This window comes from Ascaphus truei, chromosome 19, assembly GCF_040206685.1.
Source record: "Ascaphus truei isolate aAscTru1 chromosome 19, aAscTru1.hap1, whole genome shotgun sequence".
Taxonomy (NCBI): domain Eukaryota; kingdom Metazoa; phylum Chordata; class Amphibia; order Anura; family Ascaphidae; genus Ascaphus; species Ascaphus truei.
Window position 1 is genome coordinate 20,539,949 of NC_134501.1, and position 21,937 is coordinate 20,561,885.

Genomic DNA, 21,937 nt, shown 5'->3' on the forward strand with positions numbered 1-21,937 from the left:
TAATATACAAAAAGTAATATTTTGCCCAAGGATTATACAACCATTATTTTTTAATTGCAATTTAACAATGAGACCCAGAGAGAGACATGATGGTCAGTGATTACAAGTCAGCTACTCTGCTTCCAAGATTTCAGCATAATTAGGGAGATCCAAAGTGCCTGTTTTAGGGGCGGGAGAGAAAAGTACAAATGTTCAAAAAGAAAAAAGCTAAATGCATTTGCAATTATTGAACAGTTCTATCAGACTCGTTTTTGTTTTACGGGATTTATTTAAACACCATCTTACTGCCCCACATTTTTGAACATCAGAGAGGGATAAGGATGAGATTAAGGAGGGTGGGTCAAACGTGGCAAAGCAATCTCCTGGGGGTAGAGCGGTGAAAGTGGGGTGCATGGATCCTGTTCACATTGGCAGGTCTCCATTATAGTGCATGTCACCCACCAGTTAGGCCTCGAATGTCAGTGACAAAGACTGACCAAATCACGATTATTTGCAATATCACCTAATCATTTTTTTAATCTAAATGGTATATTGCGCAACTAGTGAATGGTGGCTAATTTATGCACGCAGTATAATAGATAGAAGAGCAACTATCAAAAAGTAGCAGTCATTGTTGTAACGTGTTCATTTCCCAATCGAGCTCAGAAACCAGATTACCGGTTAGCAGACAAATTTAACACCATCACCATCGCACATTGTATAATATAGGGCTAAAGGATGTCACAACACTACACAATCATAACTCAACTTCCACCATTCTTCCCCCTTTGTTTTTAAATTGCTCCCAAATTAGAGTTAAATGTTGGTTGCATTGCATGTTAGAACTGTAGCTTTCAAAACGAGCAATATCAGCTCTTAGAATAAAAGGGCTTGCTTTGAAGACTTTATGGCCGACATGTGGACATCGGAGCACCACCAATACCACAAAATAGATCTCTCATTAGAGCAGGGGTTTCTCAACTACAGTCCTCAAGACAACCCCAGCAGGTCAGGTTTTCAGGATATCCCTGCTTCAGCACAGGTGGCTCAATCTGGAGGACTGGAGTTGAGAACCCCTGCTCGCCACATAGCAAACGAGGATTTAAATAAACAGCCCCAATGATGTTCAGGGAGTCACAGGATACAGAGGCTTAAAAGAGCAGTTGTACGTGGCGGGCAACAAAAAAAAAAGGGGGAAAAACGTTTTAGGTTTGCTTAATTACAATCTTATGGGGAAGAAAAGTCATTACCAGATTTCTTCAACTTAATTATGCTGCCAGCATTAACCAAACCAGGAAAGCGTCTGGGATCAACAACGTACCTATATATGCAGCAGAGTCTTATCACAAAGGAGATTAGGCAAAGACTCCAGAAACACGCCAAGCGCATTGGGATACTGGAGACATTAAGTTTAAACATAATTCTTTAATTATTTAATTATTACAGCCTTCTGTGATTTTTATTGTTTAAATCTGATACACCGTTGAGTGGAGAAGCTTTTGAAATATTCTCCCCAGAGTTAAGAGCAGTCTAGCTAGACCAATGTTTTTCAACCGGGGTTCCTAGGAGTTCTGCAGCCATCGCTCAAAGGTTCCCTGCAATTTTCAGGTAATTTGAAAATGTTACCAAATACAGAAGAATTGGATTGGCTCTCAGACGGGTTAGAGAGGGTTGGGGTTCCTTACAATGCATCTGATCTCAGAGGCACTATTAGAGTGTTCGGGTTCCACAGAATGTCACAATACTATAGGGTTCCTTAAAAAAAAAAAAAAAAAAAGCCGTAGGACATGTTTATTGGTGCTCGGTACTTCTTTCATACGAGCTACACCCATAGGCTTGTGGAGGGGGATTGCCGCTTTAAACATGCCATAAGTTCACTTTGGTCTTACTGAGGTGTACGGTTAATTGATACATGTATATAAATAACAGTTTAAGTGGGGACTGCAAGGGAAGACTTTGTACTTAACTTTTTTTTTCTTAATGCAAGAGTCATGGAATCAGTCGTTTGAGACTTGCGTTACGTTGCATATCATTTCATATGGGGCAAGGAAAGGTAATGTGGAGATGCATGCAATCCACTGCTCTGTGATGAAGATCATACTGCCAGCATATATATTCTTATTAAAAAAAAAAGTGATGCATTACAGGCATACCCCGGTTTAAGGACACTCACATTAAATATGTGTAAGTAAGTACATCTCGCTCAATAGGCAAATGGCAGCTCACACATGCGCCTGTCAGCATGTCCTGAATAACAATACCGTCTCCCTACCTGTACCGAAGCTGTGCGCAAGCAGGGAGACTATAGAGCCTGTTACACATGCACTATTTACATCAGTTGTGCACGTATATGATGATTGCAGTACAGTACATGCATCGATAAGTGGGAAAATGGTAGTGCTTCACTTTAAGTACATTTTCGCTTTACATCCATGCTCCGGTCCCATTGCCTATGTTAATACGGGGTATGCCTGTACACAGCAAGTTAAACATATTTAACCTCAACACAAATGGCATTTTCACAAAACAGGATATATAAAATATATAAGAGACTGCACAATACCTGGCATGGTTAATTTTAGTGGAAAAGGGTCATATTTTGGGGTGCTATGACAAGAAGGTAGCAGCTTAGACATAAGAAGCAGGCCCACAATAAAAATATATGTTGTAGCACAATGCTCCTGGGAGGAGAACATGACTTCCATTACAGCTGAACATCATTTAAAAAAAAAAAATGTGGGCAACAATTTCAGTGCAGGGGCCATGGAGTATGGATGTTTAACCGTAACAGTAAGGATCTGTTAAGATAATGTAATAAACCTAAACGTTAGCAGATCAAAGTCCAAAAAAAAAAACGAACAAAGTTTGTATACTTGTGAAACCGCACAATTCATGTACTCAAAGAAGAAGATTCATCATTTCAGAAAATAGGGACTTCACTGCTTTGGGCAGTATTTTGGAATTCTTAGGTCGCTTATTCATTTCCCCAATTCACTCATCCACTCCGAGTATTTGAAGGTTAAACGAATCCCTTAGTGTCTACGACTTGGTGTACGACCCATTTTATTTAAAGAGAATAAAGGTTTTGTAAGAATCCGAGAGAACATTTTAAACAAATGTAGTCTTGATTGAATGGTCCTCACAGTTAAGGGGTTAAAAACTGAAACTGTAAAATGTAAGGATGAGATTAGCGTGTGTAGGGTTAAAAAAACAGATCGCTAGTAATGAAGCGTTCCAACAATGTACCCAACAATTAGAGGTATAGAAGGAATCTTATAGGGCAAAGTTGCAATGTAAATGAAAATAAATTCATAGAGATACTATTCATTATAGACAAGATTAAGTTTATTCATGGAAGGATAAATGTAGAGAATGGAGACAGGCGATGGGGGACGCAGTCAGGATAGTTCTAATAAGGCCTCCTCTGATTCATTCTCTTTCCCTTTTTTTTTTTTTTTTTTAAGGGACCCCCCCACATGGATCCAAAAAGTAAAATCCAGAGGGAACAAGGGGAGAAAATTTCAACAGTCAAATCACAGAGGAATTCCCATGTAATTAAATATTTCTTCCCGGACACTAAATGAAAATGAACGGTAAGGTATTAAATCTTGAATTGGATTAGGTACAGTGCAGTGGCGAGAAAGAGTTTTTCCATGATAATCTGCTTGAATCGAAACCAGACTTTCCTTAAATATGCAAAAGGGTTTCTATTAACCAATTCCATGTCTCTTCAAACAAAATTATATGAATTACACAATGAGTAATTAAGTCAGGGTATGTGCAGAAGTGAAACCCTGGTTTTATCTGCTAAATTAAAGGGTATAAATAGAATCAGGTGTTTAAATAATTAGGTAGATTCAGGGGTGACTTTGGGAGGCCCCACTCTATATAAAAGATCAGAAAATGAGTCTGTTCTTCACCATACAGGTGTGTGGAAACATTATTCACGATCAAAAGAAATCTGTGGACCTCAGTATAGCAGTTATTGAAGCTCAGTCTAGAAAGTTACAAAACCATTTCTAAGGAGGTTGTCCTACCAAAATCTCTCCAAGAACAAACTATCAAATCCAGGAAGTCACAAAGAATCGTAGAGTAACATCCAAGCATCAGCAGGCCACTCTCGCCTTGGCTAATGTGAGTGTTCATGACTATAATAACAGAAAAAGATTGAACAAGAATGGTGTTCAGGAAGAGTAGTAAGGAAGAAACCACTGCTCTAAAGAAAGAAGATTGCTGCCTTTCTGAAGTTTGCAAAATAAGAATGAGAAAAGTTATGCTCGACAAAAACCAAAGGCTGTGTTCAAACAGAAGAACCTCATCCCAAACATCAAGCATGGTGGTAGGAGTGTGATGGTTTGGGGCTGCTTTCCTGCCTCAGGACAGCTTGCCATCATTGACAACCCTGAATTCTACATTTCAGAAGATCCTACAGGAGAATGTCAGGCCATCCGTCCGTGAGCTGAAGCGAAAGTGGAGCTGGCAGCAAGACAATTATCCTCAACATACAAGTAGATCTACAAAAGAATGGCTGCAGAAGAAAAAATTCCACGTTTTAGAATAGCCTAGAAATGTCAGAACCTAAACCCCATCAAAAAGTTGTGGCAGGACCTGAAGTGAGCTGTCCATGCAAGGAAGAACTCAAATGTCACGGGGTTGAAACAGTTCCGTAAGGAGAAATGGGCCAAAATTCCTATAAACCAGCAGTTACAGGAAACGCTAAGTTTAAGTCAGTGCTGCTCAAGGGGATTACACCAGGGACTGAACCTAAATGTTCACATACCTTTTCCACACAGATACTGAATGTTGAATAATTTGTGGATAAATGAACGCTGCATAATTTTTTGCGTCATTTGCTTGATCAGGTTATTTATTATAAGGACTTCGATTAATATCGAACAACATTTTAGGTTGGAAATATGTGAAATTCCTAAGGGGTTAAACGCGCCACGGTACCTACCTTCATGGGAAAAATTATTTTTCAGAAATCTTAGACATAAAAGCTTTTTTTCCCCCCGGAGAAAACTATGTGCAACCTAATGAAAGCTCAGTATCAGATGTATCGCCCTCCAGAAAACTTGAAATTGTGAATCTTCAAAAACGTAAGAGTACATTTTGTGCACCACAAGCAATTAATCCTGCTGTAGAAACATATAGAACGGGTACAAAAAGATTAACCAGGATTAATTGGACAGAGTGAGAACAATTTAACCAGCGGGGATAACCAAGTGTTCAAAGATCTTAAGGATGATATATCAGTGGTGATTAAATCTGCCGATAAGAGGCGTGTACCGTAGTGGATCATAGTAGCTATGTCTCAGAGGCTTATCGGTAATTAATGTACAACACTACAGACTCCTCTTTAAGGATCCAACTCTTGAAAAAGAAAAAGATCAGGGTAAAGGACGTCTATAAGAGAAGTATTAGTTATGACACCATGAAGAGATTTCTAATTACCAATTAATTGTTGTATGCCTGTGTCTGACCCCCTTCCATAAAGAAACACAAGGACTTGTGGAACCCTCCAAGTCAACCACAGTGACCAGCACAGACTTGTTGCTTCAGTCTCTGCCGGTTCTCCTTGGTGCATCTACAGCCCTTGGTAGTAAGCAGATCGTACAATACTTTATTTTTTATTGAAATGTAAAAATTCTAAGGACATCCAGAGATCAGATATACTCTGCACTATGGACGCGAGTAATCGGTATACCTCCATCCCTTTTAATGAAGGGATGGAGGTCATTTAAAAAAAAAAAAAAAATACATCACCGACTACGGCTTAGTTACAAGTTCTTACTAGAACTCCTGAAACAGTGTATTAACTAAAAATTATTTTAGATTCTAAAATGGTTATTTTTTTTCAGGATAAGGCAATGTGGTCCCTGCCTATGCAAATCTATTTATGGCCGAGTTGGAGGAAAGATTTATCAGTCTAATGCATTCAATAAACATCTTAACATGGGGTACATACATAGATCTATTCTATATCTGGCAGGGGAGTGTTGATAGTTTGTTCCAACAGAGTCTTAATCACATTTACGAGACCATTTCCTTTACGGCACAACAAATCTTTGAGTATATTAATTCTTCAATGTCTTAATTACAAAACAAGGATTGAGGACAGATCTGTGAAGTGACCAGATAACATACCTACAAAGTCAGTTTCTTTGAAAGATTTTTAAAAATATATATATTTGAACAAAAATACATTCCTACCAAGATTCGGACGTTTCTCCTTTTACTTGCGATTTATTTATCCAATTTATGGCAATGTGCATTGTATCAATTGTTTTGCATGTTATGATTGTTATGATTGTTGGAGGATTCCTACTCTCCCTTCCTTCTATCCCTCATTATCCCCCAATACAATGGTTTAATCATGAGCGTAGAATAAGTGGGAGTGGTTCAGGGAGTAAAGACACTGACTGGCATTGAGATCTTGAAGCAGGGGAACCTGGTTCAATTCCCACCAGTGTTGACTCCTTGTGACCTTGGGCAATGCACTCTTTCCCTGTGCCTCAGGCACCAAAACCATAGATTGTAAGCTCCACAGGGAAGGGACCTGTGTCTGCAAAATGTCTCTTTAAAGCGCTACGTAAATCTAGCAGCGCTATACAAGAACATGCTATTATAATAAACGGACGGTAAATAATTATGAAAAATGTACCACAGATATTAACCAAAAATTCGCTAGGTTTTAAATGGAACCGACTGGAGAGGTTCTTTGGAGGTAAAATCTGTGCTTGGGGAGACCCTATTTAAGCGAGCATCTGAGAGCAATAGATAGGGAAAACGAATACCTTGTGACGAGATACTCAAGTCAGGTAAAACACAATCAACACATTTTGGTATTTTTTGCAAGCAGACTCACAGATTACAGAAACCTTCTGAGAATCTTCAATAATGGTGTATAAAAGAGCTAGAAATATCAGGGATTTCCAGGTGAAAGCAGATTTGCCACAGATTAAAGCGCCTGTATCCTGGTTACAGAAAGGTAAGGGTATGTTTCCATGTGGGAGATGCAATAATAATTTGTGGGGATTATTTAATCCACCCAAGGACAGGCAAGACATGCAGTACACTGTAGAGGGAGAAAGGGGGTGGCCCGGGATTAAAGGGGTTAATACCCCATTTGGCCATCCCCTGACCTCACCAGGGAGACAAGGGGTTAACTGGGCTGAGACCCAGAACTGTGATTCAACCCCTGTTATAACCTGTAAATGTGTATTCCCCTGTTTTATTGTAACCTCTGGTTAATCCGTGTCTGTAGCACACACACACACTGGGATCCATCCAGGAGCACAAGGGTTAATAGTTGTATAGTGATTATAGCCCTGTGTGTAATTTTCCCGCCTTTTCAGGCACCATTTTGCAGGCTCCCATAGGCCGCCATTGGGACTCCATGTCTTTCAATGGCGAATCTTGCTGTTGAGTCCTGTTCCTGAGAAGACCAGCAGATGGCGTCCGAGAGGGAGAGCGGCGGTTTCCCATTGAAAGTCAATGGGCTCATTGACTTCAACGGAGAAATCCTCGAGAAAGCTTTCCAGGAACGAGTTGGCTGCCGTCCAAAACGCTTAACCGCAAAGCGGATACATTTTCAATAGGAGAGCTTTGATCACTTACAAGTCAAGTTCAACGACAAGTGGCGTGGGAATAAACAGTTCTAGGGCCCCTAGGAATAAAATTCTCTGTCCCTAGTTCCTAGACCTCCCCCCACTCGACCACAACCGGGTCCCCGTATCCTGGACCCCCGATAAGGGTCGAACCAAGAAGAGCGGGCCGCGCCATAGGTTCCAATGGCGGCGGCAGAAACAGCTCAGGAAAAAGGCTAAGTGTCAAATGCTGAATTTTGGTATTCCATAGCTCCGGTTCCGGAGGTCCCAGAGAGTCAGGGTTTGGGGTATCTGTAGCCACTGCTCCGGCATCGCTGCAGAACCATCCTTGACCCTCTTGGACCAACCCGACGGAGTATGAACCCCCTTGAAAGTTCGGGATTTTTCCCATAGACTCCAATGGCGGCCAAACCCCATTGACCGGCTACGGCGGAAAACTCCCATTGACTTCAACGGCGGCATCGCCCCGTTGAAAGTCTATGGCGGGGATTCCCATAGCCGCCAACGGTGGCGGTTTGCCATTGAAAGTCTATGGCGGCGAAGCCCGTTGTTTTCAATGGGGATTTAGTGAAAAACCGTGATTTAATTTACAGCGGAGATTTGTGTATTAAAATGTAAAACGGTTTTAAGTGTATTTGTGTATCTCCGGTTTCCCAGGTCGTAGCAGGTCGCAAATTGGACCATGGGGTGTCCCAGTTCCGGCATTGAGAACTGGGAAGTTTGGACCTGCTGGACCCAAAGGAACCGGATATTTTAATATGTTCATGTTTTATCCAACATACTGTATTCCGAGATATGGGTAAAACTCAGAGGAAATTCCTTTGCATACCAGGGTAGCATATGGCCAGAAAGGCGACCCAATGTCTAGGACCTGAGTATGTTTCAAAGGATTTTGTCACCTCCACTGTTTGCATGAGGGTGGAGACTACTCAAACCAGAGCAGTCTTCAAGTGTTCCATTTCACACCTCACAACAAAGGATTTCCTGCCAGGTACTCCATTTGGTAGACTAGCTGGCATTCCTGATATAGAGGAGGGGTTATAGAAATGGGACCCCAGAGCTCTACTGCGCATATACCAACTAGCCGGGGGGCATGGGTCAAAAAGTGTTCCCACGTTAACCACTGGCTGGAGTTAATTGAAAACCAACCCACGGTACTCAATGTTAAGGATAGGGCACAAAAGGTTTATAAACTGATGTCCACCCTGTATCCTTTGTCTTCAATTTATCATCTGAATGCTACCTGGTTGCGAGAGAATTGCTATGCTCCATACTTCTCATTCCCCAACCCCAAAGTAAGTGTACTTCCTGTTTGTTACTGTATTATTCGTGTGTTCACCTATCCAAAGGAATAAATATACTTTATTATATCTAAGACTCGTCCCAGTTCAGACCCAGTGATAAATATATATCATCTGTTATATATATTTATGTGTGACTATACAGCCTGCCATAATCTCACCGTGACATACACGTACACATCTGAATTGTCAGACATCTTTTGCCATTCATATCATTAAGTGTCCTTGTGGATTTATCTGCATGTGTGAAACGACAAAACCATTATGGAAACATATTAGTAAGCATAAAAGCCGGGTAAGGAATAAGGATAGGAAATTCCCAGTGGCAAAGCATTTTTTTTATATGGTAAATCGATTGCGGTTTCAGACCACTGACTGGATAGATGTGGCCCGGGTATAAATGCGGTGAAGCGCTATGTACATGGATGGCAATATAAAAAGATATATATCCGCCAAGGAGGTGGAAAAAGAATACTCCATTTAAAGCAATGCAAATCACACATTAAACGCCTCGTCTCCCCAGGGGACCAACAAGGAAAAAAGGACTTTCTTTACATGTAAAATATGTTTTACGTGATTTTGAAATTATGAATCAAGTTGGTTCTGTCTTCTACAGTTAAGAGCCCACACGAGTTTGTCCCTATTTGGTTTCTTATTTTATGGTTAAGGATTATATGGGTTTCATCTAATCAGCCTGCAATTCTCCGATTGTATGTTATATGTTGTATATTATTGTATGTATGGTTGTGATGTTATTGACTGATCATTTTATTTTAAATATGTACCTGGTGGAATTCTTGCATCGCTACACCACCTCTTCATGAGCAAGACGACTTTAATTTCCTGCCTTCGACTGTCATCTACTATATTTGTGTCATTTATTGTATTAGTGTCATTCAATTGAATGTATACTTGGTGATGTTTGGGATGGGATTGTACATCCCACTAGGAAGGTCGCTGAGGAGTACGAGTGTTGCTATAGCAACATGTCTGCACGCGCAATGACGTTGCTCTAACGGGACAGCACTCCCTTCCCCCACCCTCCCAACCCCATGGTAAATCGTGATTTTATTTCCTCTTGACAACTGGTTGTTTCCAGAAACATTGTGACGGACTTCAGGTATTTCTGATTTTTTTTTTTTTTTTTAATGTTTGCGTACTTTTCTGATAGGAGTATTATATGAGATTTTAATTGTGATTTTTTTTCTCATTTTTCCCTTCATTTTATAACCTTTTTGATTAAAATATGATCACATTTTTAATCTGAGTGATGTGCAGACTTCATATTGCAATTCAAGTTATTTCCCCAAGTCGCTTCATACTTTTGGGAACTTATCTGATGGGTCATTGCACAACCCGATACATTAATTTACTGTAGCAAAAGATTATTTAAAAGTAGAACACATTATAGTGCACTATTACTTTATTTTGGCTTCCAACAGGATTAAAGAGCATAACTTTACAAGTACCCACAAGCAATTGGATTTGTTGAGGTCCATATGGCTCCACTTCCTTGTCACACTTCTTGTACATATAAGAAGCACAGCAATCCTTTGATCTTTTAAAAGAAATTACATAGAATGTTGGTCAGTCCCAAAGAGCTTACAATCTAAATGTGGGGCCCAAGGTATATAGGTAGGTAAGTGACTTGCCCAAGGTTAGAAGTGGAGCGGGCCTTGGAATTCAAACGCTTCAATAGTTCAAAGCTGTTAACATATCAAATACATAACACTGTAATAAGAATGTGTTTACTTCCGATATTACAAAAAAAAAAAAAAAATGCAAGAACTGGCGCTGATCAAATCTGGAAGCATCGAAAACAAGAGAGAAAACAGTGCGCAAAAGAGAGGACACAGAACCTCTGAGACCCAGTACTGACAGGTGTGTGCAGGGAGGCAAATGGGTCTTTCAGAAACATTAACTGGGGGGGAGGGGGTTGGGAGAATCTATTTAAAGCCCACAATTCCCTTTTGCTTCCCAAAATAGATGAACCCTTAGGTTGCGTCCATAGTAGAATGCGCTAGCTTCCGCACTTCCTCCTCCTCGCGTCACGCTTCAAATACAAACTTGTTTGTATTGCAAAGCGCTGCACTCTGTAGTGCATGTGCACACGCTAGCGCACGCACTATGCACATATACATTGGCGTCCTAGTGTGTTATGCAGCAAGCTACGTAGCTCGCGCCGTATCCTGCTGACAAAGCCTTGGACTGCCCACACGTAATACAAAAACGTATTTTGCGGTGCTATGCGTGGCTGTCAACTACTGGAGATTGTGTTTGCAGCTTTACTGCATGATTAATAAAGATGACGTTTTTGTAAGAAGCCGAATTTACATGTATGAAAGCACATGAAACCCAATTAGTTACCCACTACCCTGATAGCTTAAGGAAGTAGAGTTTGGTGAAACGTTGACTAAAAAACAAACCAGGACTAACGGCACTGATAGGTACAATTATTTAATGAATCCATCAAAATTAGAAACAAACAAAAAAATATTAAAGAGCAACGTTTCAGACCCTACGCATCTCAAACTTCTGTTCAGCCAGCGTGTTAAAATTTAGTACAAAAAAAACGAGAATGAGTATAGATTATCACTATACAGTTCAGTTTTTTTTAACTGTGAGACACACACACACACACACACACACACGTCTACCCAATATGCATCAGCTTCACTGCTCGTCCACTAAGCCAGCATGGACAGGGTTAATGTCATGAGAAAACGACAACTTCAAAGACCTGGATATCACCAGCACCTCCCCTCACCAGGTCCTCTTAGAAACACCTGAGTAGTAGCAACGGTGACAGGTTTGCCGATGGTCTTGGGCAACATATTTCAGATGTATATTGAAGCATCTCCATCATTTCCATCTCTGCTCTCCCAGCTCTACCTCCGCACAATCCCACTTCCCCAACTCCTTCACATAACCAGCAGCAATTCGACGCACACCAACCTTCTGATCCCCCTGTGCATTATGTTCCCACTTACCCTTCCTTATAGATTGTAAGCTCTTACCTACTGTAACAATGTTAATGTTTAATATTTTATTTATTTTTTGTTCAACAACCCTATAGTACTGCGCAACGAAATATGTTAAAAATAAATAATAGCAAGTGTGCCAGTACTTCAGTAGTTGATGGAACCGCATCCGTACAAATCAGGGCTTGGGGGAGGGGAGGAGGATGTGTGGAGCTGAAAGACGAGGGCTGCTGCAGAACGCCTTTGGAAACATAGCTGTCAATCATCCCTCTGCTACCCAAAGTCGTGTCCCATAATGCTTTGCCTAGCTCTATACAAGGCATTGTGTAGCAAAACTTCAGACTGCAGAGTAGTGATTGACATTGTACAGCAGCCCAAAACTTTCCTATACTGGCCAATGTGGTGGATGAGTGCTGTCCCCCATGGTGGACTGGAGCAGGCAGGTGACATTTTTTTCCAGCCCGCTAACAATTACAGCTCCTCTATGTAATGCAGGTACATAGAAAGCCAAGTGATACAGAAACAAACAACACTTTTACTCAACCGTCACTCGGATGTAAACACATTTAAGAGAGATATTCAAACACCAACAATGTTAAACTAAACCAACACAGAACTGTTAATAATCTTCTCCTGCACCAACCAATTAAAAAAATATCACCTAAGCAACTTGCAAATGGTCACTTTACCAATTCATACAACAGAAAAGCACAAATCAGAAAGTTAGAGGGGGAGGAACCCAAGACTATGCTAAAAAATCATAGCATCCATAGATTTTGGGGAGGTAGAGGAGCCAACATTTTAACTTTGTTATGCCCAAATAGCTTCATTTGTACCCTGCAGTACAGGAGATCAAAGACACAAATTTCGTGATCCATATATGAACAGATGGCTGTTTCACGAGATCTGTAAATTAACCTTTTTCTTTTCATTAAATGTACATATCAAGTGTTTCCTGTGGCGAGAGACCACCTCTTCCCACCAGAGCAGATAACATTACCTCCTTGAGACCCTACTCATCGGAAGAATCTCACCAGCTGCAAAGGTAGTAAGTAGTTAGCCAAGTTTCAGCTAGAATTTACAGATCAACTATAAATAATTAAAAAATACTTCTAGGTGTCTTTTTGTTTTTAAATATGAAAAAGTAGTCATTCACCCCCATAAAACACATCACCACCATTGGTTCATTGTCCTAGCTGGGCAGATAACGTCACTTTTCCACAGCTAGCAGCTTTTCCACTCCATAAAGAAAACCCGTTCAGGCACGGTCCTGCGCATTGAATTTAGGCAAGAGTACTTCCTAGGCCTCCAAATGTGAGGGGTTCTGCCAAAAAGACTTTCCCTTTGACATGTTTTATGCAGCTCTCCATGTGGGAAAGCAATCAAGTGTAACACATTTGTATAGCCTGCAAAGTTATAACAAAGCTTAGACTTTTCTCCAAATGTAAATCAGAAATAGTGCTAGCAAGAATGTTGGTAAATGTTAGAATATGCTACGTATTACTAGAGTATCTTGCATTGCTATTAAACCTTCAATGAAGAAAGTCAAACCCTGTAGAAGACCCATCCACTAAGTGCCTCAAACATGGACACGCTCATCTTACATAAACGCAATATCTACATTTCTCCATATCAGATGACAATGGGACAATTTTATTATTTAATCTATATATAAAAACAGAAAGGCATTTTGTACCAGAAAAAAAATAAAGACATAGTAGGAATGGTATAATTAATGGAAATTTTACTTTGCGCTGTAAGCCATTTACTGTGAAATGATAGCCCCAATAATCCATCACCAAACTTGTGCCATTCAATTCCTTCTTACCTAGTGGGGGTCAGATTTTGTTGACAGAATTGAGCATGGGAAAGGACATGGCTAAACGTCATCTTACATCCCATGGGAAACCAGTGTAAGTGCAAGTCTGATCACTATTATAGTAAAGTATTCTCCAACCAAGAATTGTACAGGAAGCAGGATTGTAATTTTAAAGACAATTTATGTTTCACACACAAGCTAGTTACCATACTAAGAGAAAGGCCTAGAACACTTTGCAAGTGACTTATAGTAACAATGCAAGTACAGTATATGTATATGTAAAAAGAAAAAAGGAACAGTACTAAACGTGTGTATAAAATATATATATATATATATATATATATATATATATATATATATATATATATATATGTATGAATTAAAAATTGAAAAAATGTAATGCTCAAAAAATTGCCAGACTACTTTTGTAATATACATGATCATTTGTGCATGTGGCAACAATATGTGGGTCGCACCACAATGTCCCCTTTGCACCAGATTTTTGGAACACAGGAGGAATATTTTGAATGGTGTTACCAACCATCATTTATCGAAACATCACCTGTGTCACAATAAATCTACGGACAGACAGCGTTATGGGTTTGGAACACATTCCATCTTCCATTTTGGCAGGAGACAGGGCCAAAGTGCTTTCTCGTAGGGAGAGCTACTGGATCATCAAGCTCAATGGCTTGATACCCGGAGGTCTTAATGAAAATCCAGACACCAATACTATTGTCTAGTGTCCATTTTTTCTATCAGATATTGGAATGTCCTTTTCTTTCCCCCCCCTTTTTTTTGGGGGGGGGGGATACATTAAAAATTCATTTTATATTTGATCAGATTTCAACATATTGTATGGGTATCATTTAATTTATATATATTTATTTTCTTTACATTTATGTTATATTTATGTTATATTTAGTATTTTATGGATCATTATATTGATTTGGTTGTATACTTTATTATTTTCATTAAGTTACTTAAATGTATTTATTTTCATATTTACATAACATTGATGGTTCGTATTATTGATTTTTTATTGCATTGTTTTATTCACTTACATTGAGGTCTACTTGAATTTATGTTCCCCACTTGTATCAAGTCAGAATGAGTTTTTTTTTCGGACTTGACCAATTAGGACTCAATTGGGTCTATAAATATTCATTGCCACCAACTAAGAATACACCCTTGATGACGTCGGCGCAGCAGCCGACGAAACGCGTAGGTTTACATCATTGTGTCTGCCGATCAGCTGAGTGAGGAGTTCCTGAGCTGTGTGCCACACGGAGAGTGACAGAAGCGTGCAGCGCTCATTTTTCTTGTTGCCGATATTGAGAGCCTCACAGCGAAGGAAAGACCTACAAGCTGGGTTGTAAATCCTACAGGCTTCCAGTCCTACTAACGAGGCTGGCTTGCAGTGACCGACCGGAGTGGAGAGGGAGATCAAACTGTGTGTTCCCGGATCAGCACAATTTGGCCGCCGATCAGCATATCAGAGGGGCTTCGCTGACGGAGTGATGTGAGCATCCCTTGGAATCGTCTACTTTTAAATGCTACCCATGAGATCGTTCCTATATCTTCATTCCCTGCTATTGCTCGAGATCAGACCAATCAATATTGGTTATATATTGCTACTAAGGAGTGACTACACCAACTTTTTATCAAGATTAAATAAGACTATTTGCTGCACTACATTGTATCAGCTTCGATCAGTTCATTATTTTCAACGTGGCTATAGGCCGAGTTGTTATTTCTATCTGTCCTCAAATACCTCCTCATCAGCTTGTTTATCGACACCTGATTGGAACGAACGAACGCGCGCACACAAATTAGACATTACAAAGCAGTGTAAAAGTATGGAAAGATTGCGTGTAAAACAGCACATAAGCATCTAGGTGTTAAACAGCAACTTTTGGGCCTGGTTGCTGAAGTAAAAAAAGGAGATGTACAGCTCAAACCCCTTCTAGCACTGTGCTTGGGGTCCAAAGAATCACATCGCGTTATAAGCGGATCGCGTTGGAAATAATTTACAATTGTATGCATTGTATGAATAAAGTATTTAAGATACCAATAATCGTGTTTGAAAGTATTAATAAATACGAAAATTGGGAGCCACGCTTGCATCGCGTTATAAGCGGATTCGCATTGTAACAGATCGCGTTATAACGGGGTTGAGCTGTATTTAACTTTTAAAACATTTTGTGAAGAGGAGCTTATCTTTGTAAGCTACACATGCACTTTTTGCCAGTGTGGTGTGGTAAATGTTGGCAAAATGGTGAAGTGTAAGATTGAAGTCTCTTGAAATATATGTAAAATTACATTACATGTGGCCTTGCACGCTATTCATTTCTCCAGATCTGGTCCCTTTGGAAAACGAATTGAAGAGCAATGCTGTAGACCTCAACTTATTTCAATTATCTAAACAGTGTTATGAGCATTTATGGATAAGCACAAGCTGTTCTCAAAGGAACATAATGTTTCAGATATCCGTTTCCATGCTGAATGAAGTGCATTTTAACTATGCTGAGAAAACCTTTTTAAGATGCCAGACAATGTAGAAGTTGTAGTTTAGTAGCAAACAAAAGCAGAACTGCGCAAGCTTTTGTGCTATAAAATCTTACCACAACATTTTAACAAGTGACCTTGAATGGTTTACAAACAACTGTATCAGGGGTGGACAAAAATATGAACTACTTGGGAGGCAGCGTTTTGTAAAGCAGGGGGTGGGGGATGGGACCAGGTGCCCATGACTTTTCCACCCCCGATATATACAAAAGAGAGTGAGAAAAATAGCTTTTAGCATTTTGTTAAAAGCATTTTCTCCTTGGCTTATACTGGAGATGAAAGTGCTTCAACATGTACTAAAGGCGAGAGAGTTATCCCAATTCTAGTCTCAGACACGTTAAGCTTCATGTGACAAGTCCCTATCTGCCAGTGTATCTAACACCAAAACCTGATTTGCAAGCTCTCAGGGGCAGGCACCCATCAGGTTTCAATCATTCTTTGGGAAAGTTAAAACTAAAGTATCAATAAATCATTGAATAGCTTTTCTGATTATAGTCTAAACGAGATAATATTACCATAAAAGTCTCATCTATACAGCAGTCACAGAGACTGAAAATAATGCTGCTTACTGTGGGTTTGTTTGTTTTAGGTCTTAACTCAAACCTATTAATTTGTCAACAGCTAGAAATGCCTACAACAGAAAACTCCTGAGGAATCTCACAGTGACATAACTAGGGTGAACAATGTAAATTTAAAGGAAGTCATTAGAAAATAATTGGACTGAGTGCGAAGAGTTGGTGCTTCAGACCAGAAAAAAATATAGATTCAATATCTGTATTCTAACAGCATAATACAAAAAAGGGAAAGACATTATACGGATGCAAATGTGTTCCTGACTTGAGGCCCACTTTTCTTTCATAACAGAACTGCCCACCGATGGAGCACATGATAGGAAACTGCATGAAGAGGATGAGGCTTAAACAGGGGAGCGGAGCAGCACACTAGACCATTGTATTAAGATAAGCATTGGAGAGGGGGGGGGGTTTGAGGAAACTACCCTCCACTGAGCCCGGTTTGGCTAAATGCCCCAGTTTACATGCATTAACACAACAGAAATACAATATATGCTCAGGCAAACATAAAAAAGCCTATAAAAGCAGAGATGGAAATGTACTTAAAATATTAATTGCATTACATTTCCATTATTTGGCAGGAAGATACAACTCTGCATGTAAACATCAAACGTCTGGATAAAGTTAACTGGGATCCAAATTTAAACTAAAATACTACCAGATTTATTTTTTTCATCAAGATTTTTAACTCAACTAATTGAACCAGTTGCTTAGCGGCCACCGCCAGGGGCTTTCCCGTCTTGCAGGAGATAAACGCCATCCAACCAACATGCTACAGATGGACACTGGCAACATCCCCAAGTGAGCCGGATTAGAATATATTGTTTGGAGACCAACAATGCGATGCACATTTTGTTACAGAACACAAACGTAAAACCTTAATACAAGTAGGTGCGTATGCAACTTGACTTTGTATGAAATCAAATCATACATTTGTGTCAGGGTAGAACTAGACCAGTGAGAAATAAGGCAGTCTAAAAAATTAAGCCAAGTACTAAATATTACAATGTCCCAATAAAAGTGTAATTTTTCTCCAATTTTAAATCCCAACTAAACAGAACATAACAGAATAAAATTAAAAGATGGAATAACAGAAATTGTATATTCCTTAATTTGCAGAGCTGCAGATATAACTGACTGTAGTAACTTTATATTTTTTAATGTTTTTTTCGATTGTCTTTTTAAAGGGTTCCTACTGACATTTAAAAATGCCAACACCGGTTCCATTTTTAACAGGATGCTTAATTACATATAGGAATGACAATGTGCTTCTCAAAAAAAAAGCACCCTCGGTTTGCACATACTACGCCAGACATGATACAGTTTTAACCTCTGTCAAATTCTGTGGGTTACAAACATTTTATTTTTGCTTGGTATGACAAGAGAACCTTCATGAAAAGCCTGTTTTCACTCTAGTTCCTTAAATGTTGTTATACAACTGGTTGTTTATCTGTAACAGGCACTTTCAATTTTGTCGCCAGTATGGCCAAAGCTACTCAACAGTAGTCTTCAGTTGCTTAAGAAGGTCATAACAGTTCTACATTTTGAAAACTGCAAGAAAACAAAGATGTGGTATTTTATATCAAAACAATAGGTTGTGTAGTTTTACCAGAAAAGATAAGATATCAACCTCATGCTAATATTCTGAGCAGCGAGAGCAAATCAACCGGTTAAAGCTGCAGTTCAGTCAATATCCTGCATGTGTTTTTTTTAGTTCTTTAGTAAGAAAAAATACTTTTAGCATTTTGTGTTTTTTAAAAAAAAAACTTTGAAAGACCAATTTTCTTGTATTCTATTTTAACAACCATTTACTAAGGCACTGCCCCTTCATGTCCTGTCACAAGCCCTGGCACACCCCTTTGTCAGCCCGGCCCTCCCTCTTGCACATGTCAGTGCAGGAGTGCTCATGAATATTTATGAGCTTCCACTGAGTGACAGAAGCAGAGGAAAAACATGCCATCTCTAAAGGTGTTGCCAAATTTCGCCGATCAATACATGGAGAATGAATTGACTGGCAGCTATACAGTTCTTTAGGTAATTAGAGATTGCCCACATGAAACTATTGAATAAAAAAAAAAAAAAGACTGAACTGCAGCTTTAAATAGAAAGGAGGGGGGGAAAGGGAGAAAAAAAAAAAAAAAAACAATAGTTGCCTAAATGCTTTACATTTCTCATAAATGTAGTACAATTCATTCAGATCACAACCCATGGAAAGCTTCGCCTTCCGATAGTAACATGTAAAGTGAATCAAAGTTGCACTGACTGAAATCAGGCCTCACAAGTAATTTGGTTTCAAGAGGAAGACTAAGCTAGCAAGACCGGCAGGTCTAACATGCTACTACTAACATGCATGAACAAGTCACGTAAGAAACACGCCTGCTTGGGGGGAAAAAATAATTTGTGGGTAAGTGCCCATAACGCTGAAACATTTACAAAAAGGAGCACATTAGTATGTCCAGGCCGAAAGACATGCCCAAAAAAAAGCACTTTATATACCACAAACAAGCAGTACCACTCAACACATGCACAAAATACAGGGTCCAGTTACATAGCAAAATACTCCTCCAGAGGAGGAAGGTGTTTCTCTGTACAACACTGGAGTACAGGGCACAACGAAACAGAGAATGAAATCAGAGCTGTTCCACATGCCTGAAACAAGTCTAACTTTTCACCAGATTTAGCACAAAACATTCATTCTGCTAGAATGGGGACCAATTGACTGTAATGAAACCTTTAAAATGGACCGATATGCAAAATGATAGGTGGATGCACTCCCTTGACAGGAATAAATCAGGTCTGGCCAAATTGCTACTTGAGATCACTAACTATTTCCACATTTTTATTTTAAGACATATCTAATTTTTTCTATTTTTTATTTATTTCTTTAAGAACCAGAACAGCTGTGTGATAGAGGACATGTTTTCTAGATAAAAAGCAAAACAAATTGCCACTATATGTCAAATGATTCATGTAAAACTCTGGATTAAAACAAACATATCAAAAGATTAAACTGAAATTGGCTATTCAAATAAGTTTTTTTGTAAACATGTGACAGGATAAATACATACAAAGCTCACCCTGAAGTCAGCTGTGCATTCTCACGGTGGGTATTAAAGAGAGTCTGGGTTGAGGTAGATGAGCTGTTTTAGGACATTTAAAGCCTAATCCTGTTTTCAGTGATTGAAACTCAAAATCAGATGAAAATGTTTCAGCTAGGTACGGATTATGCAAACATTTGAATGGGTAAAAGTAACTTAAAAATGTCAGAAGAGTTTCTGTACAAACTGACAGACTTTACACTAAATACATATTTTGGAAATTAATGTTCTATACCAGGGGTGAACAAACCCTCGTCTGTGCCCCCCCTTCCCCACTTACATTGAATGCGGCATCAAATGACGCCACGGGTCATGTGACATCACATGACCTGTGGCGGCATTTGACGCCGTGTTGTCATGGCGACGGGGTGTCAAATGCTGCCGCGGCATCATGTGACGGCACATGACCCACGGCGTCATTTGACGTTTGTCGCCGTGGAGACGCGAGGCCGGGTAAGTGAATTTACAGAGGCCTCACACAATAGTGTGGGGCATCTGTAACCACTGCACTCCCCCTAAAATATGTTGCACACCCCTGTTCTATACCACGGACCATGTGAAAAACTTCCTTTACACTGCAATTATGGCGTTCACTGGTCATTCCACTTTTTGCCAGGACTGATTGTGAGCTTCCTGAGAGCTTTGGCCCCAACAGAGGAAGATTTGGTCATCAGGACATCCGAAAAGCAATCATGCACAAACAAGTTTTAATCACCATGCGTGCTCGTTTGAAAATGTATTAACTTCTGCTCAGTCATTAACAGAAATAAAAATTAAAGTTAATATATTTCATACTAAATGAGACTGGACCATAAACAGAGACCTAAACAAAATAGCTCTAATAAATAATTGTTAACAAATCAAGAAACCTATTTATTTTGAAATCCGAATGTTGGAAAACTGAAGACATCCGAGCACAGCTTGCATGGATACTTGCATGATCGGGTAAACATTAAAAGCACATGGAAAGGGGGTTACATTCAGACAATACAGCTTTTGTATTGAATGGCCGATTTAAGGACTGTGAAGGTTGCATTTCAATTGCAAGCTGTAGTTTTTACATAGGTTATCAGAATGGTCAACACAAATCTGAACCCATGCTGTTCCCCAAAAATGATAAGTTCTTGTAACTGCACACTAAACATCTTCATTAAAACAGTGGGAAGCGTGGTATCAAAAGGGCAGTAAGAGACTGAGCCACTGAGCCGAAGCAGGGATATCCTGAAAAGCTGACCTGTTGGTAGCGCTTGAGGACGGGAGTTCGTCGCCCCGGCTGTAGGTAATTCTTTACTTTCAATATAGCATTTTACAGTTTGCTGGTCACATCAGTAGCATGGAGAGAAACATTTAAGTCAGCAACGGTGATGGGTTCATTCTAACCCATCTAACATCTTAACTACAGTTTAGCCAATAAGCATTTGGCAATATGATGAGATTGGCACATGAAGCACAAACAAAAATAAGGGACTTCAACTAACTCAGCTCTACAAAGCACTAATGTGTATAACCAAAGAACAACAGACTAATAATAAAACTAGTGATGTTCTGTGTCAACGGCAATGTTCCCTTGAAAACAGCAAACAGCTTTATGAGATGCAAATCTATGCACTCACGCGAGATAACATCATAGGGTATTTTAAGAAATCCATTACACAAAGTAACACAAATTAAATTAAAGTCACTGAGCAAATATCAGCCAATATTTACCGATTCCATAGCTGAAAGTTGCCTTGTGCTAGTCGCTTATAACATCCAGAGTTTTCCCAAAAACACTGCTACGGCGACTCTGAAACAAGAAACAGAAATGAGACAAATTAGTTTCAGATATGACTATAGCCTTCAGTCATAAAAATGTTACACACACCTCCATCAGTTAGGTGGATAAGGATATCGCCAAGACTCGTACAAGAGCACAAGCAGCGGAGAGATTTGTACTTAGAATTTTTACAGGCAGGAATAGCAGGTTCAAATCGGTTATCAATTTTAACAAATGGCGATCAAAAAACACT

At 39.5% G+C, this 21,937-nt stretch overlaps 1 protein-coding gene across 4 annotated transcripts in view; it reads right to left on the minus strand.

Annotated features, from left to right (window-relative positions):
• ANKRD11 (ankyrin repeat domain containing 11) overlaps window positions 1–21,937 on the minus strand; it is a 155,036-nt gene that overhangs the window by 112,505 nt on the left and 20,594 nt on the right. For 3 of the 4 annotated variants that reach the window (XM_075576807.1, XM_075576804.1, XM_075576805.1), the window contains one exon: window positions 21,636–21,714. The exons of the other annotated variant lie outside the window; for it this stretch is intronic. The gene's annotated coding sequence lies outside the window, so the exon portion shown is untranslated. The remainder of the gene's footprint in view (window positions 1–21,635; window positions 21,715–21,937) is intronic. 4 annotated transcript variants of the gene reach the window in all.